The sequence below is a fragment of the Tympanuchus pallidicinctus genome, unplaced genomic scaffold (genome assembly GCF_026119805.1).
Source record: "Tympanuchus pallidicinctus isolate F22 unplaced genomic scaffold, pur_lepc_1.0 scaffold8, whole genome shotgun sequence".
Classification (NCBI taxonomy): domain Eukaryota; kingdom Metazoa; phylum Chordata; class Aves; order Galliformes; family Phasianidae; genus Tympanuchus; species Tympanuchus pallidicinctus.
In genome coordinates, this window is record NW_026294802.1 from 26,228,987 (window position 1) to 26,246,210 (window position 17,224).

Consider the following 17,224-nt stretch of genomic DNA (forward strand, 5'->3'; position numbering starts at 1 on the left):
AACTTCCATTCAAGAATAGTTTCAAATATGAGAGACAAGTATGTTGTTACTAACAGAATAATTTATCATGTTCTTTGTTTTTTTCTCTCAGTAGAGATAAAAAAAACTGGTGAAGAAATTCTGGGATAATATGTCTACTTAATTCAAATACAACATTCCAAATATATTTTTTCTCTCTCTATTTGTCTTGTAAGATGTGATTGAGATGTTTCCATCTAAATGTTTAGCAAGTTATAAGTAAACAGATCATGGTATTGCACATATTTTCTTTCCTCTTTGAGAATATCTATAGAAACAGCAGTCTAAGAGGGAATGGGGACAGAATGATCTCTCCAGTTGCTGCAAAGGCTGCCTGCTCAGAGTTGGAGCATCTTTTTTTAATGCAACATCCAATCTTGGGCACTGAATGGATGAAATGAAGCAAAAAAGGAAGATAGAATTTGCTCACTTATAACAATTAATAATTTATAGCAACAGCGTGCAATGTGTGATAGTGTATTAGCACAAGTAGAGGCATGTGATGTTTGTACATGGTGAAAAGGGTTGGGTTCTTACCTGGGAGTCCTCCTGCTGCTGTGCTTCCTCTGGGTCTGACCATTGCCTGGTTAAGGACAGCAGAACCGAGTGACTCACCTTTCTATTCCTCCTTGCCAGAGAGGATTTTTCCCAATGTTTACTTGGAATCAGACCTCATAAGACCTACTGAGTCTGTGAAATCTTAGCCATTACAGTCTAGATGAAGGAAAGGTGGAAGAAAGGAAATTTAATCATCCCCATTACAGAGACAAGGAAAAAAAAGACCTGAAGGATACAGAGCAGGCAGAATTAAATCTTGACTATTTGAGTCCTGTCCCATTGCTAAAATACCTACTCAGTCTTCCCCTCCACTAAAGCTCTGACTGTTACTCTCAACTTCAACACTCCACAACTAAAATCTTACAAGGTTTTGTGGTGTATTTGTATGTGTATAACAGCTAGTGTGCCACGAGCAGAGAAAAGAGGAGGGAAGAGAATGAAGAGAGTAGGAGGCAGATAAGGAATTCAAAACAATGTATGTAATTGCCATCAAAATACAGAATTATAATATCAGATCTACACATTACATTTTTCTGTATGAAAAAGGAATTTGAGGATTTTTGAACCAGCACTGTTAACACTGAGCTTGAGGAACTTGGTTTCCTATGGACTCACTTTAACTGCAGACACTCACAGAAGGTCGTCTCAAAATACAATCATTCTCAAGCTTTCTTCTACTTGGGATGTTACCTTACCTGATCTGAGAGATGGCTCTTCCCCTGGTCTTGCTTATGTACCCTCCTGTCTGGTTTACAAAGCTGGTAGCACCTATACAGCATTTTTTGTTCTCCTCTTTGCTTTCAACTAAGCTGAAATCCACCAGTGGCTTACAGCATGGAGTGGGAGGAATGGCACAGACAAGAGACAGACTGGTAGGCAGGCAGACAAAAACTATGAGCTTGTAAGTATGATTGCCTTCAGAAAAGAAGCTAAGGGTGTCTGGATTATCTCCCTAACAATATAGATCCCACAAATTAAGATTTAAAATAATTGACATGAATATCACACCTAAGAAATGGTATAACATACTTTTATACATCCCCTTTTCCTTTTCCTTCTCTCCCAACCCCCACCCCCCCTTTACCTCCTTCTCTCCTTCCTTTCCTCCTTTCTCCCTCCCTCCCTTCCTTGGCTGAAAGAAATGTAAGGCAAAAATCTTTACTGCTTGGAGTTATTTGTTGCCTCTCCAGATAGTTGCTACTTCTGAAACTCATCTTGCTGAAGTTTCCTCCTATAAGAATGGATCGATTATGCAAGCCATTCACAGTGTGGATCCCACACTTGGAAGAGGTTTCTTGTCTGTGGATATGTGGATATGCAGAGGTAAAAAAAAAAAAGGAAGAGAACAAAACCTGAAAGTCCAAGAAATTCCTCTGTACTTAATTTTCAGAAAATTTATAGCTGTGGATGATTATGTAACAGAACTTTTTTCCATTGACAAGGTATAAAAAAGAACTGAAGAAACATGAGTGAATAGCAAAAGCAGTGACCTGTGAGAGTTAAAAGGAAGGACCTGCTCTGTGTGATGATATCCTGACTTTAAGGACTAAATGCCCACTTTATTTCAGTTGCTCCATTTTTTTCTTAAATAGTTCTATTGCAAATCCTTGTTCTTACCTTTCTTTAGTTCTCACATAATGCTATGAATTCAATTATATAATTAGGAGGTTTTTATTTCCTTATCCTTTCCAGGAAAGGATGTTCCTTTGAGCAGAAGCAGGTGTCACATCTCCTTTCCACAACCCCTGTTCCTGTCAACTGTTTTTTTTAAATTTGAAATATTTAGGGGCTTGGCTTTCTGAACCCTGCTTAAATCAAATGAAATTAAAAACACATATTGAGTAGTATCTACATTCAAAGCGAAAGCAAGTCATTCTTTCCTACTCCCCAGAAGCCAGTTATGGTTTTGCCTTGAGTGCCTGAGAGGGGATTCACTCCAGACCTCCGGGGCTTTGGGCTGAGAGGTACCTTGAATACCAGCTCCCAAAGAGCTGTGCAGCTCGGAGCAGAAGGAGGAGGGTTTGTGATGCGACCATCCCCCCAGAGAGTCTCTGTTGTTGAGCTGGAAATGAAGATAAAACACTTGCACTGAGGATCCTTCCTGCACCGGGAAGAGTCAACACCTCATGTGGCTCACCCCACCGAGAGTCCCATCTGCTGCAATGCCTAGTGGCTCAATGGATCTCATAAACAAAGTGTTCCTATACTGGAAACACCAGGCCTCGTTTTGCTCATCAGCAGGTTAGTGGTGTTCGGTAGCCAAGTATAACCTCTAAGAAGCCCAAATTTAAGTTATAAAGGATAGAATCTGATGTGGGATTTTTTTGTTTGCTTGTTTTTTATCGCTACGTTTGAACTAATTGTAATCCTGCTATGAACCACAGGGTCATTTTAGGAGGTTTATAACTTCATGGAGTGGTTTATTTAGCACAAGTGGAGAGTGGCCCCTCCTCCTCCTCTCTGTTTGCAATCTGAAAATTACTAATCCTGAGAGTTTTGAAGGAGGTGTAAAAAGCAGACTGGGGAAAGGGAAGGGAATTCTCACATTTATTTGATCAACCCTCATAATGCTTCATTCAGATAACATCTGCCTCCAAGTCACTGCACAAAAATTAATTTTCTCCTAATCTTTGAATAGAAAATGTGACACATCTGAACAATTGGAAGGGATAACTGCTTGATGGATTTCTGCCCTTTAAAGCCTTCTTGAAGTTTTTATGAGACTTTTGACCCAGCCCTCACACTGTTGGCAATATTATCACTAAGGAAAAAATAAAAGAAACAACAACAAAACCAATACCAATGCTAATACTACTAATAACAATTAATGACAATGACAGTGCCTGACATCTCTCAGTCCAGAAAACTAGATTTCAGTTTTCTCTTTTTATTTTCACACTCAACATTGTTTTCTGGCTTTTCATCTATTTTTTCTTTATCCATCTACATACTACTGCATTTACCACCTCTTCCTAGCACCTTCATATCTCATTTCACTTGTAACTCAAACACTGGTCGTGTAGTTGCTCTCCTTGATCTTCGCTTTTCACACCGGAAAGAACAATGCTTTTTATTCTTCTGGAATCTACTGAATCATAGAATCATAAAATGGCTTGGGTTGGAAGGGACCTCAAGAATCATGAAGCTCCAATCCCCTCTGCCTCAGGCAGGGCTACCAACCTCCCCATTTAATACTAGACCAGGCTGCCCAGGGCCCCATCCAACCTGGCCTTGAACACCTCCAGGGATGGGGCATCCACAGCCTCTCTGGGCAGCCTGGGCAGCACCTCACCACTCTCTTTGTAAAGAACTTCCCCCTGACATCCAACATAAACCTTTCCTCCTTCAACTTAAAACCATTTCCCCTTGTCCTGCAGTTATCTACCCTTTCAAAGAGTTGATTCCCCTCCTGTTTCCAGGCTCCCTTTAGGTACTGAAAGGCTGCAGTGACCCTGCAATCACCCCGCAGCCTTCTTTTCTCCAAGCTGAACAAGCCCAGCTCCCTCAACCTGTCTTCATACGGGAGGTGCTCCAGTCCCCTGATCATCTTTGTGGCTCTCCTCTGGACCCTCTCCAACAGCTCTCTGTCTTTCTTGTCTTGAGGGCCCCAGACCTGGACACCGTACTCCAGATGGAGCCTCACAAGGGTTGGAGACCTCAGCTTGCTCATCTTGGATGCAAAGATGAGTAAAAACTTTGATGATGACAAAGCCTGAGTTAGTACTGTCTTTGCTCTGTGTGTTATGTCTCAGCAGATTTTCTCATATGTAATACAGGAATGTAACAGATCCTGTTGAATTTGCAGAAAGTGCACTGATTTAGGCAGGGGAATGAAAAAATAAAAGGAAAAACAAATATTCTTTAACAGTGAAGCATGTCAGTGCACACAGAGAACTATGTGTTATTCCAAGACTTACTATGTCTTAGTGGGATTTTGGGAAGAATGTGTTGAACCAGATGGCAGTGCTAGATTTTTAAGTATCTTGAAAAGCAATTATCTGAAGACTGAACTCAATATTTGGTTGTGCTGATAGTGTCTGAAGGTTGATCACTGCAGTTTCCTTCTTATCAAGTATCTTGCAAAATGTAACACACAGTTATGAAAAAAATATGACAAAAACTGATACAATTTCCCTGTTGTCTTTTAAAAAGGGTTGGAGTTGTCTTATCTTCTATATGTTTTTAGCTCTCCTTGCAGAAAAACATGAAACATCTTTCTTATCCCAGCAATTTTTAACTTTTTTTTATAAAAAATGGGATCTATTTTCATTCTGAGCAACCAGGGAAGGCAAAACTGGACTTAAAGCTGAGTCAGCCTGAAATGCATGCAGTGCTAGGGTTTCCTTATCCTCCTTCTTGTCAATGTATTTGAACTAACAGGAAGATGACCTGGTTATCGTTAAGGAAAACCTCCTCGTGAGTGTTAGCCATAGCAAGGCCGTGTTTAATCCACAAAGATATTCTCAACTGAAATATATGAAAAAATATGTATATTTATTAAAAAAGAAGAAGAAGAAGAAAAAGAAAGCGAAGATTTTGGAGGATTCACATTTTCTAATGAACAGCTGTTTCACTGGAAAATTCCAGATCAGTCATAGCATATGGAAAGACAAGGTCATCATGACCCAGTGTTGTCATCTCCTGCTCTTTGGAGGATTAATATGATCAGTAATAACTGCAGCAACCAGAACAATTAATAATTGAAAAGGTGCTAATGAGCGCATCAATGAAGTCAGCAGAGTCAGAAATTTCTTACCCATAGTATTTTGGTCTCTTTTTGATCCTTCTCGCACGACGTGTTTAGAAAAAAAACCCTGAGTTTTACTGCTTATAAGATCCAACCATACTTTAGTAAATGGAATTACGTTTGATGGTACTGTGACTGCAAGTATCTGCCTGGCCATTAAAATCCTGCCTGAATTTCCCATCTAACTGCAACCTGTGCTTCTGTTTTGAAGTTCCATGCCGTTCTCACCTAGGGACTTGAAACCATCTGTAGTCTGGGCATTATTTTATCCATGAACTATTCAAGTCATCAAGGAGAAGTTACTGCGCTTTCACTATGCATGGCCTCCTTCTTCCCTCAGGCTGAGCAGTGCTGACCGGCTAGCCCTCTACAGGGGTTGCATGGTACCAGTAAGATCATGAGCAGACAGAAATCCTACTCTCTATGCTCATTTACTAACTTCATCTCTGATGTGAAGTCGGCTTGAGCTGTAATCCAGAAAATCCTTGCTAGGTGCTCAGACAGATCCTTTATGTGGTCCTCTACTGAACGCTCTGGGCTGGATGCTGTCATAATGAAATGACTGTGCTTAATAGGGGATCTCCTACTTCTCAGATTCACGCTGCAAGGGGACAGAATAAGCTACATGACAAGTATTGTATTGCTGATTAAGAACATAATAAGGAATGAAAAGGCAAAAGAAAATCAAGAACAAGTAAGCAGTTTCATTTTCACAGCAGCCTTATCCTTTCCCTTCAGAAAACCCTTACAACATTATTCTTTTTACCCAAAATATCTATAGGGTTTTACTGGAGATACCTTAAAATAGAGTTTGCCTCTTGTATATTTTTCACCATTGTACATTTCATTTCTGGCACCTAAAAATGACACTTGTATTTCACAGATAGTCTGAATTTAAAGTACAGATCGAATGCAGGATCAAGAGACTTCTAGAAACCGAACAGTTCCAGGAAACTGTTGGAAAAGCATGTCATGCTCATTTAATTAAGAGAGGGATACACAGCCTACATACCAAAAATTAGTGTGGCCATTAGTAGCCACTTGTCTACCTGACAACCTTCTGAGGCACACCAGGATACTGCGGAAAGGAGGAGGGGACAGAAGAAGTGTCAGCTTCTTCTGAAGTCAACAGAGCTACAAGCAGAAATTCTTATTTCCAGCAGGAAAAAAGCAATTTTTTGAAATAAGCTATTATATAAGATAATACATAACGTCTGCTGCTAGATAGAAACGCTTGGACAGAGCAGCACTTCTGATCTCCTGCCCATGAAGACAAACGGATCAACATAGTCAATATGAGAGAGAACTGGGAAGGACTGTACGTGAGCAGCTGATGGTATGTACTTAGTAAGGTACAGTGCATTTCTGCTCCAAGTGACCCACTTAATGACTGTGTACTGCCAGCACACATGACTAAAGCAGACGAGGCAGATAAGACAAACACCACCATACTATGTAAGAAAATGCTTCAATTGTATTGTTCAGTGGCATTAAACAATGGCTGCATATGGCTGAGCACCACACAGTTGTTCACTCATTCCCCTTCTTCCCAGTTGGATGGGAGAGAATGAAAAAACAAATTAGAACTTACGAGTTGAGATAAAACTATTTACTTAAATAGGGAAAATGAAAAGGATAACAATTATGACAGATACACCTATGTATAAAAATGCATATAACAGGTTTTATGACAAGTGATGCACAAGCAATTGCTTGTGCAGCACTGTTTAGCAGCAGCTATAAACACTGGTGTATTATTGACATTGTTTTTCTCCTACAACCAGAACATAGCATTATACCTGACACTCTGAAGGGAACAATTCTGCCCCAGCTGAGATTGAGACAAAGCTGCAAACTAACAGGATGAAAAATCAAAGCAGGGAACAGTTTTAGCTATCACTGAAAAACGATGAGCTGTTCTATGAGGATCTATGACGGAGTGCATCTAAGGACCAGGGCAAAAATGCGTCACTCTCCTTTGCGAGGCATCCTCTGCCTCCTGCTTGCTGTCAGCCTTCTGACCAATTAAAAATAAAGTTCCCTTTAAAAATTGTTGCTGTCCTGTGCCATGTGTGTCTACCTGTGTCAGAAGGGCACGCTGTCAAAGTGACAAAGTGCCATGCTGAGTCCTCAGTCTTCTGGGTGAGCTTTAATTCTGGAGGATTTTTAATCCCTGTGCAATGGCTGTGAGGGATGTTTGGAGCTGCTTTTTTTGCAGGTTCTCTGGAGCGTGCAGATACCTCTCCCAGCCCATCAGCCCGTCTTGACAGTATCACACTAGCTGAAAGCAACACGTTAACAACATTTTACAGTTCAGGAGCCAGCTTCATTAATTTTTTTGCTGAGTAATGTACAAAGAAGGACAGCAAGCCTACAATCATCTATCACTGCCTGTGTTACACAATTTTTTCCAGAACACCCCGAAGGCGAAAGGACAACAACAAAACAAAACAAAACAAAAAAACCCCCCACAAACCTCAGTGATGAGTAAGTTACTAAGAGTAAAGAATGTATTTATATGCACATAGTGTGCAAGTAGCAGGTTAGTTGCAGCTGGTGAATTAAAATTCTGGAGGCCACACATTTTTACTTCCAGAGAAGCTCTTCTCCCATTTTAGGTAGGTCTAAAGTGTCTTTTATTATGACTACTGAGGTACCAAATATTTAAACAATATTTAAATACCTGTGTCACTGCATGACAACACGTGGGAGCTTCAGAAGTTTGGGCATTTTCCTCTGGAATCATTTCTTGTAAATACCATGTGTGCTGCCTGCTGCCAACAGGGAGTGCTGGGAGGGGTTGCTACCTGGTCGTATTGGTTCAGTGGCAGCAGAGGTGTTCTCTGGACTGCCTGAAGCTCTCAGGAGAAAATAATTGATGTACTGTGAAGTAGTAAGCACTTGCCTCCATCACAAAACAGGAGACAAAGGGCAGGAAAAGAGATTCAAACAGAAAACAGTTATTGTTCTCATGCCGTATAAAACTGCACATCTTTGCTCACAGCCCACAAGTCCCTGAAGATGCACTTCAGTGCCTCGGCCTTCTCAGCCTCCATCTAGCAGATGTTTTCAGTTTGACTGTAGCACTATAAACTATGTGTAATGGTAATGAGGCAGTCTGATCTTGGAAAACTGATCTGTTACTGATTGCTGGAACAGAGGGCTAACCGTGCTTGGAGCTAGGTGTAGAGACGGACCTGAGCTGCAGTGCAGAACCAATGGCAGCCCCATAGGACAGAGGTTTGAGCTGGCTCTCGGCTGTGGCCACCCCACATTCAGTGGCATCACATATCAAGAGCAGCGCAAGACTGAGCTCAGAGGCCAAGCCAAGATCTGGAGGCACAGCAGTCTGTGTTGCACATTTTGTCCCTGGACAAAACAGTGCCAGGGCTGGGCTCAGAGCACTGGTTAGGAGTGGCAATGTGAGCAAAAAGAGCAGGAAAATGGCTGGTGTGCTCAGAAGCTAATGAGATCCTCAGAGACTGGGAAGCGCCCAGGTGGCGGCCTACAGCCTGCCTGCCTCCTGGGATTTGGGAAGAATAGCTGCAGATTCGGATATTTTTGGAGTAAGCGATAGCAGACTCACTTTAATGAAGCAGGATTCCTCCAGTTCACTGAATGTCAAGAATGTACGTTTGCAAAGCAGTGTTTTGTCAATTAGTATTTTACCATTCAGATTGAACTAGGGCTGGGGGCATTGTAGACATTTATAAATAGCAGGAGCAGCACTTGCTTATGAAATAAATCCCATTAATATGATTTAATTATTGTATTGCTATCGCTCTAACACAAATAATTCCACTTTGATGTAATAAACTGTTCTGTAATGTGTAATGTCTGCAATATTCATGACTAAACATCAATAGAGAACAAGATAAAAAAAAAAATACTGGTAACTAGCAAGATAAAATGTAGAAGTTTATAGCAGTACATACTTATGTTACTATTTTATAGTATCCAGTATATTGATATATAGAATGCTACTGCTTGCATAGTTACAGGTAATTATAAAATACTGTGTCTAAGTGTAACAGCTCAGGAATACAATTTATTTCATAAACAGATTAATAGATTAGAAACTAAAAAAATAAAATCTTCTCTACGTTTCTGGAATTTACTGAAGACTTGTCATATAATTCAATTATATAATACTGCATTTACAGGGAACATATCACTTTTATGGAACAAATTTCATTATGCCTGTCCCTTCCTAAATTGAAGGTGGGAATCATTCTTAACTACATCTGTTTTGCTAGTGATGGCTGGTGCTTATAAATTATTTATGTTGAAATCATATTATTCTTTGTTGTGCATTAGCAGTGAATTCATGACTGGCTGATCAGCTATTAGGAAGTAATCAGAGAATTGATACTTGGGTCTTTGATACAAAGGAGAAGTTTCTTTCAGAATCTCCTCAGGGATTTGCAGAAAGCCTATTTTCACCATTTTTGAGTTCCTTGTTATTTTACCCACAATCACTTATCCCTTTGGAGCTGGAAAACAAGCCATTGCAAAGTGATTTTTTTCAATAGGTTTTTGTAACATGTGCCTATTTGGATTATCAAGTCTGGTTTCTGTCCTTTCTATCTGCATGACTTCACTGCTGGATCAGATCACCTGTTCACCTGTGTGGCATCTTGTTTGGATAAACTCTCTGTGCTTTAATGATGCTAAACAACAAAGTTTTCCTATCTTTCTACAGCATGCTGCCCTCCAAAACATGTACTCTCTATAGCAGCCAAAGGCTATCTTCTAGACCTTTCAGGAACCTTGGCCATCTTTCTTGCCTTTCAGACTTTTGCAACAATACTAAGGTTTGGAGCTTCTGGCACACTACATTCACAAGAAAATGTATCATGAGGACCAGAACCACATCTACTCCAAAACAGCAGAGCCAAAATGATGCAAAGAAAAGGAGCGACACATCTGATAAGGTTTGCACATCTGCCCGTGCCAGGAATTTTGCAACTATCATCAAGTCCTAGCAAGTAAGTCCAAAGCATTTTAGGAAAAAAGGACACAAGTGGCCACTGAAGTCAACCAGGTGACCTTGGGAGCAGATGTCACCTTGACAGGTCCAAACCTGAGCCAAACAACCAGATGCCACATAATCTCCTTCCATTTCAGATCTAGGCACAACTGTGGAAAACATAAAGGAAAAAACAGCACTAACAAATAGCACACAAAATACAAATACTGGGTGATCTGAAACAACTGTGTTCCAGATGCTCTGTGGCACCACGCTGCAGACATGAGCTCTGACAAGAACAAACCACCCACCCTATTCCTGCTGTTTGGCTTCCTTTTCTTTTCAGGTGTTCAAAATACTGCTAGAGAACTTGTGTACATTCAGTAAATGTACACATTTACACTTGAGCCAGTCTTCTGTACTGTTAGTAGATAGAAGGAGGCATTTCTAGGGCACGAGTCATCTCACCTTCAAATAGACAACTACAACAGGTCAGGTGAATGGCACTGTACAAGAGCTTATCTTTGTCCACTATTAAGAACAAGCCAAGGAAGCTTAGATACTGTAGATGAGGCCATCTGAATTTAGGTGGAATTAATTCCACTCATCATTTTTAAAGGCTTTGCTTACTGTGAGTAGCAAATCCTGCAAATCTCATCAAACTTCCTCTCTTTTTCTCTTTATCCATCCTGTGCAACTTCCCTGTATGTTGCTGCCCCATTTCTGCCCTTCATTTTTTTTATCTAATATAGCAGTACCACACAGTTTTTCAGACTGGCACTTCCACTACTGTTTATCGTAGTGGAAGACAGAGAAAGAAGAAAAGTAAAAGCAGCAACATTAGGCAACAAAACACGACCACACATAAACCAGTTTCATCATTACTCTCAGCTTTTGAACGGTTATGCTTTGTAAGAAAATTACTGAAATGAGCCTATGTATATGACATGAAACGCATAGAGATGATAAGACTAAGTGGTGCAGAAGCAATCTGCTCTTCCACAGAACATGAAAATGCTATATTTGTAGCTAGAAGCCAGCATGTCTTTCTTTAAAATAAATAAATAAACAGCAGACAACATAGCCAACTTTCACTTCCCCAGATAGGAAGACTTTCTGTCTCCATGCAAATCTGCCATCTAAATCATGGAGAATAATTTTGGTCCGCCTTTTATGTGAACATTTTGTAATTAATCAGGCAGATGTGTGAGTGCTGTTTATGTTATACGTGTTGTGTCACTGTTGTAGTAGTTTCAAATTAATGGAATTGTGTTGCATTTTTCATTGCAATTTAACTGGGATGTCTTTCATAGCTTCTTAACCTCACCTCCCCAGACATCAAATGCAACAAAATGTTTTTGTAAATATCACAGAAAAGTCAAGTCTGGAAGGAACTCTGAAGAGTTTCCTCAAAGCTAGAACAGCTAGAAAAGGCTGCTGCAGGCTGTGTCCAATTGGGGTTACAATATCTTCACAGATAAAGACTTCGTGATCCCTCTGGTCAACCTCTTCCAGTGTTTGATCACCCTTAGAGTGAAGAAGTTCTTCATATGTTTAAGTGGAATTTCCCTTTTTTAGTTGGTGCCCATTACCTCTTTTCTTTTTACTGGGCACTTTTAAGAAGAGTCTGAATGTTACATTCACAGACTTTGATAAGATTACTCCCAAGCCTTCTCTTCTCTAGGCTACACAAACCGAACTTTCAGCCTTTCCTCCCAGGAGAGATGCTTCAGTCCCTAGCCTTCTTCATGGCTCTTTACTGGACCTGATCTACTATATCTACATCCTTCTTGTATTGGGCACCCCAGAATTGAACTCAGCACTCCAGCTGTGTCTCAGAAGGGCTAAGCTGAGAGGAAGAACCACTTCCCTTGACCTGCTGTCCATATTTTTCCTAATGCCATGCGAGAGGCTGCTGGCCTTTTTTTTTGTGTGTGGTAAGGGCCCACCACGACCCCCAGTTCCTTTCCTGCAAAGCTGCTTTCCAGACTGCTGTCCCCAGTCTTGTCCTTGCACACAAGACTTTACATCTCTCTTTGTTGAACTTCACGAGTTCCTGCCAGCCCATTTTTCCTGCCTCCCAAGGTCTCTCTTAATGGCAGTACTACCATCTGATTTAACAGCCAGCACTCTGAGTTTTGTATTAAGATTTGCAAATTTGCCAAGGGTGCATTCTGTCCTACCACCCATGTCATGAATGAAGACATTAAACAGCACTGGCCACAGTGCTGATCGCTGAGGTTCACCACCAGCGACTGGCTTCTAATAGGACTTCACGCTGTTTGCAGTCTTCTGGGTCCAGCCATTCTGCTCATTTCCAGTAAACCTCAGTGCCCATGCATTTAATCATCAGTCATCAGCTATCAACTGTGTTTACAAGACACTAAGTTTAAATAGACAACATACGCTACTTTTCCTACATTCTCCAAGTCAGTCATTTCGTCATAGAAGGCTACTGGGATGGGCAGGCACAATACCTTTGTAAATCCATGCTGATTACTTTTAACCACCTTCTTGTCTTGCATGTTTGCAAATGGTTCCCAGGAGGATTTGCACCATTAGCTTCCCAGGGAACAAGGTGAGGCTGACTCGCCTACAGTTCCCTGCATCTTCCTCCTTGCCTTTCCTGACCATGACTGACATTTGCCTTCTTCCAGTCCTGAGAAACCTTTCCCAATTGCCACAGCCTTTCAAAGATGATTGAGAGTGGCCTCACAACACTCCACTAAGACCCTCACACCCTTGTCCAAAGCAATGCTTGATAAACTCCAGGTCTCCGCAGTAACATCACTGGTGAGCAACAGGAAATAGTTTGACTGTCAGACCTCAACAACATCCTGGACCTGAGAATCACTAAGCAGCAAAGCTCCTTGAGGATGTCAGGTCCCTATGTTGGGCCCTTTCTACCCAAGGGTTGCAGCAACAGAGTGGGTGGATCTAGCAGAGAGAATGTCAGATACTGCTGTTGATGTTGACAAAAACTCTTAGACCTCTAGCTGAATACTCTTCCCTTTCCTCTTTCTACCACCCAACTCCAGCCTAAGGTCAACGATATAGAGGAAGCTGTGCAAGATTAAAGATAGAAAATGACGTCACAAAGAATATTTAAATATCTTCCTTCTCTTACAAATTTACTTCAGCTAGTTCATATCTCTGCTTTGACATTCTTCAGACAGCTTTAGGTATGTGAGTGATCAGTCTTTGAATGTCAGCCACCTGAAGTGCTGCAGTGTTTCAAACTATAATTTTGAGACACTAAATTATATAAAGCCTTAAGATTTTTGCTGACTGAAGTTGAGTAGCTGCAGTCCTTTCAACCTGTACTCTGTGATGGCTTGTGATGTTGTCTTCAGGCAAAAATACTGTCTATGTTGATGAAAAAAACCCAAAGTTTTAGAAAAATATACTGGGAAAAGTAAGTAGCCTGCTTTTGTGTCTGTGTTTACTAAAATTCACCATTTTCTGAGAAATCAAGTTGCCAGGGAGGAAGGAACTAACTCTTCTGTGTCAGATCACACTGACTAGAGCTGCTGGAAATCTTTTTTTTTGAAGGGCAAGGTCAGAGATTAAACTTGTAATTGCCAATTCTTTGAAAATGAAAAATTGCTCATTCAAAAGAGTTAGTCTTGGTGAATGTTTCAACTATATTTAAAACACAGCATGGGACAAAATGTCCCAAAATTGTCAAGGTGTCATTTTGACTTTTAAAAATAATAAAATGCAAGATTTTGGATTTACTTAGATTTTTAATTGCAGAAACAGAATTAATTCAAGCAAAGGCATACTGAAGTGGTAAAAAATCAAAAGAAAGCAATCAAAGTTTGTGTAAATAGAATGTTTGGATTTGTACCATCTGTGATTTCAGGGAGAGAAAAGGAAGGGAAAGATCTCAGCCCACGGATTGGGATATTGTCTTCTACTCCCTTTTTGGAATGCTACTTTTTCCATAGAGCTCAGAACTGTTCATGGCACAGGGAAGCTATTTCTTGCCCAGACTCGAGCTGAATATATATCTCATTCCTGCCAGGGGTGCTTCTGTGGGCATTTTTAGCTGTAACAGAGAGTTCTGGCAGTGGATAGTACACTGTGCTACCCTGGAAAAAAGAAAAAAGAAAAAAAAAAAAAGAAAGGAAAAAAAAAAGAACTCCTAACCATGAAGTCTGCAAATGCCAAAGATTACCAGAGAACTTTAAGGGAATGACCTTGATCTTTTCATTTATAAGGTAACTATGAGGAAGTTGTGCAGCCTTTGGACAATATACCACATCCTTGCAAGACCACAGCAAAACAACCATTATGTGACATTTCATGGCATTTTATCATATGAAGTAACCAATGACATTGGAAAAAATCACCTGTCTGTATAGAGTTTCACTGTCATGTTATAGTTAGATCTGTTAAGGCTGACGAGAAGCCCTAAATGAGATACCAGATTCTTCTACTTACTGTCTTTTATGCAACAATTTAACTTTACTTTATATGCATTATGAAAAGATTTACTCCAATGTAATAAATTAATAATTTACCAGCTTCCACATACAACTTATTTTAAAAAAGTCAATTCTACAGTAATATTTCAGTTAGCACCACTGTGTCATTCCCTTCCCTTCCCTTCCCTTCCCTTCCCTTCCCTTCCCTTCCCTTCCCTTCCCTTCCCTTCCCTTCCCTTCCCTTCCCTTCCCTTCCCTTCCTTTTCCCTGACAGAATTATTTAACTGTGAGCAAAAATTAAAAATAAATCAGTATTTTTCAGCTCCCAGGAAAGGCCCTAAAAATACCAGGTGCACTGTACTCAACATTCTAACTTCTGTAGTACATCTGAAGCACTTGTGCATCCATATTGTCACTGATTTCAATATATCTCTACAATTTACTTTTTTTTTCTGCAGTATGACTCCACTCTGTACCCCTATTTCATCGGCTGTCTTGTAGGTTTTTTTCCTGCTACTTTTGATTTATACGTGCTGGATCTATGAGCAATCCCTATAATGTAAGACGAGTCACGATTTAATCCCTGGTGAGTTAAAAATATTAAGGAATGAAAGGTGCTGAAGGTTTATTATGTCAAAAAGTGTATAATCACATTTCATCTTTTGATTTTTTTGCAAACCATGTCATTTTTCTTTGCCATTTATTACAGTATCTCAAAGGTTACCTACAATGGATTTCTTCAGTTTGCTGCTACCCTGCCGGAAAATACATTCCCTAGGGAAAAACTTGCTCTCATTTCACAAAAGCAGAAGCAAGTGCAAAACAGAAATCAGTGAGAGGTGTTCATTCAGCTCTGTGCAGGGATTTGCATGACTTGCCATGTGATAGTTCAGCAGAACTTTCTATGCTGTCTGTGGCACTGTTTAAAAGCTATCACTTGCTTTCTGGGATTATGTACTTTCCTTTACAAAACAAGTAGTTCCCCAGAAAATAAAAAATACATGGAAGAGATAACAACAGCTTTGTACTGTATCATTTATTGGCTAGCTGTGTAATTTGGAATTGTCATTCTGTAAGAACTGAAAAAATGCTTCTTGCAATCCAGTCTTTTATAAGCAATATTTTGGATTCACTATTTTCATTGTGCACCAGTAAATCTAGTACTTCTGTACTGAATTTCTTGGTTTGAAATGGTACTGAGGAAAAGGCCCTTGGGGGACCTTAGGCTTTTTGCTTTGTAAGTAATTCAGTGAGCATGTTCTCATTTTCAGTGTCTGATGATAGATTCCGTGGTGATTGTAACTAAACTGGCTAGCACAGACAGGAGCAAAAAAGGAGCACTCACACCATCCCTCACTGTAACTCAGTGCTCACATGAGGTGCACTGCCAGCTGGTTTCCACAGAGGGTAACCTTGGGCAATCAGTGCTGTGAAGAACTGTTGGGGTGAGCTGACTTGAAATCAGCTAAGGTCAGAAGTGAACATGTGGTCATAGTCTTTCCTGTGTTACAGGTTTTCAGTGCTGAGAAGGGCCCGAGTCCTGTAATACTGAGCCTGTGGTAGGTGCCAGGTGAGTCTACTACTCAGAAGGGGTAACAAGGTATCCAGGTAATCAGGTTCAGGTCCATACCAAAGAACTTGGCATATTTCTGCTAGTATGAGGGGCTGAGAACAGGCTAAATGATAAACAGTCCCCTGTTACAAAGGAGTTCTTGATCAGAAGCATACCGATGTCCATGACCTACACATTTTCCTTAGCTATAGCAGCGTAGCTTTAGCTTTGCTATAGCCTGACTGCATTTCAAGGACGTAGGATGAGCAATGTGCTCAGGAGGACTGAGCCTGGATGCGAGTGTCAAACCCATGTGTAGTGACAGGCTGTTACACAAATACTGATGGCCTTCTACAAAAGAGATTGACATTCTCCAGACCCCTCCAGGTACAAACCCATGTTCATCCTCTGTCCCCAAGAGTTCTCATGGTCTCCATTTAGAGACAAGCGCTGCTCTGAGCCTCTACCCACAGCAAACATGCAAGTCAGTGAAGTAAACTGCAGAGGGAAGAGCTCAAAAGTGAGCACAACTGATAAGGTCTGTGTACTCAAGGGACATATCAGATTCCCTGATATTTAATAGCTCCGTGAGTAAGATACTCAAGCAGCATGTGGATGAGACAGTTCAAACTCCTCTTCTGATTTGCACCAGTGATTTCACCTCAAGTCACTATCCCCAGGAGTCCTGCCCCAGCAGCCACACTATAGGGAGTGTCTCTTAACAAAGCTTTTCAAGTCTATGAAAAACACTGTGTCTGCATTCAATGTCCACACCTGCATGTTTCTTACAGATGCATATTAAAGCTTTAAAAAAGTTAACTTACAAGACATAAGAAAACCTGCACTGGCATCTAATGCATTCTCAGGTGACTTCCTTTCCCTTTTTTATCTTTCAATGCAATACTGAGGCCATATTTAGCACTGAGTTTTGGATGAAAAGGCCATTCCCT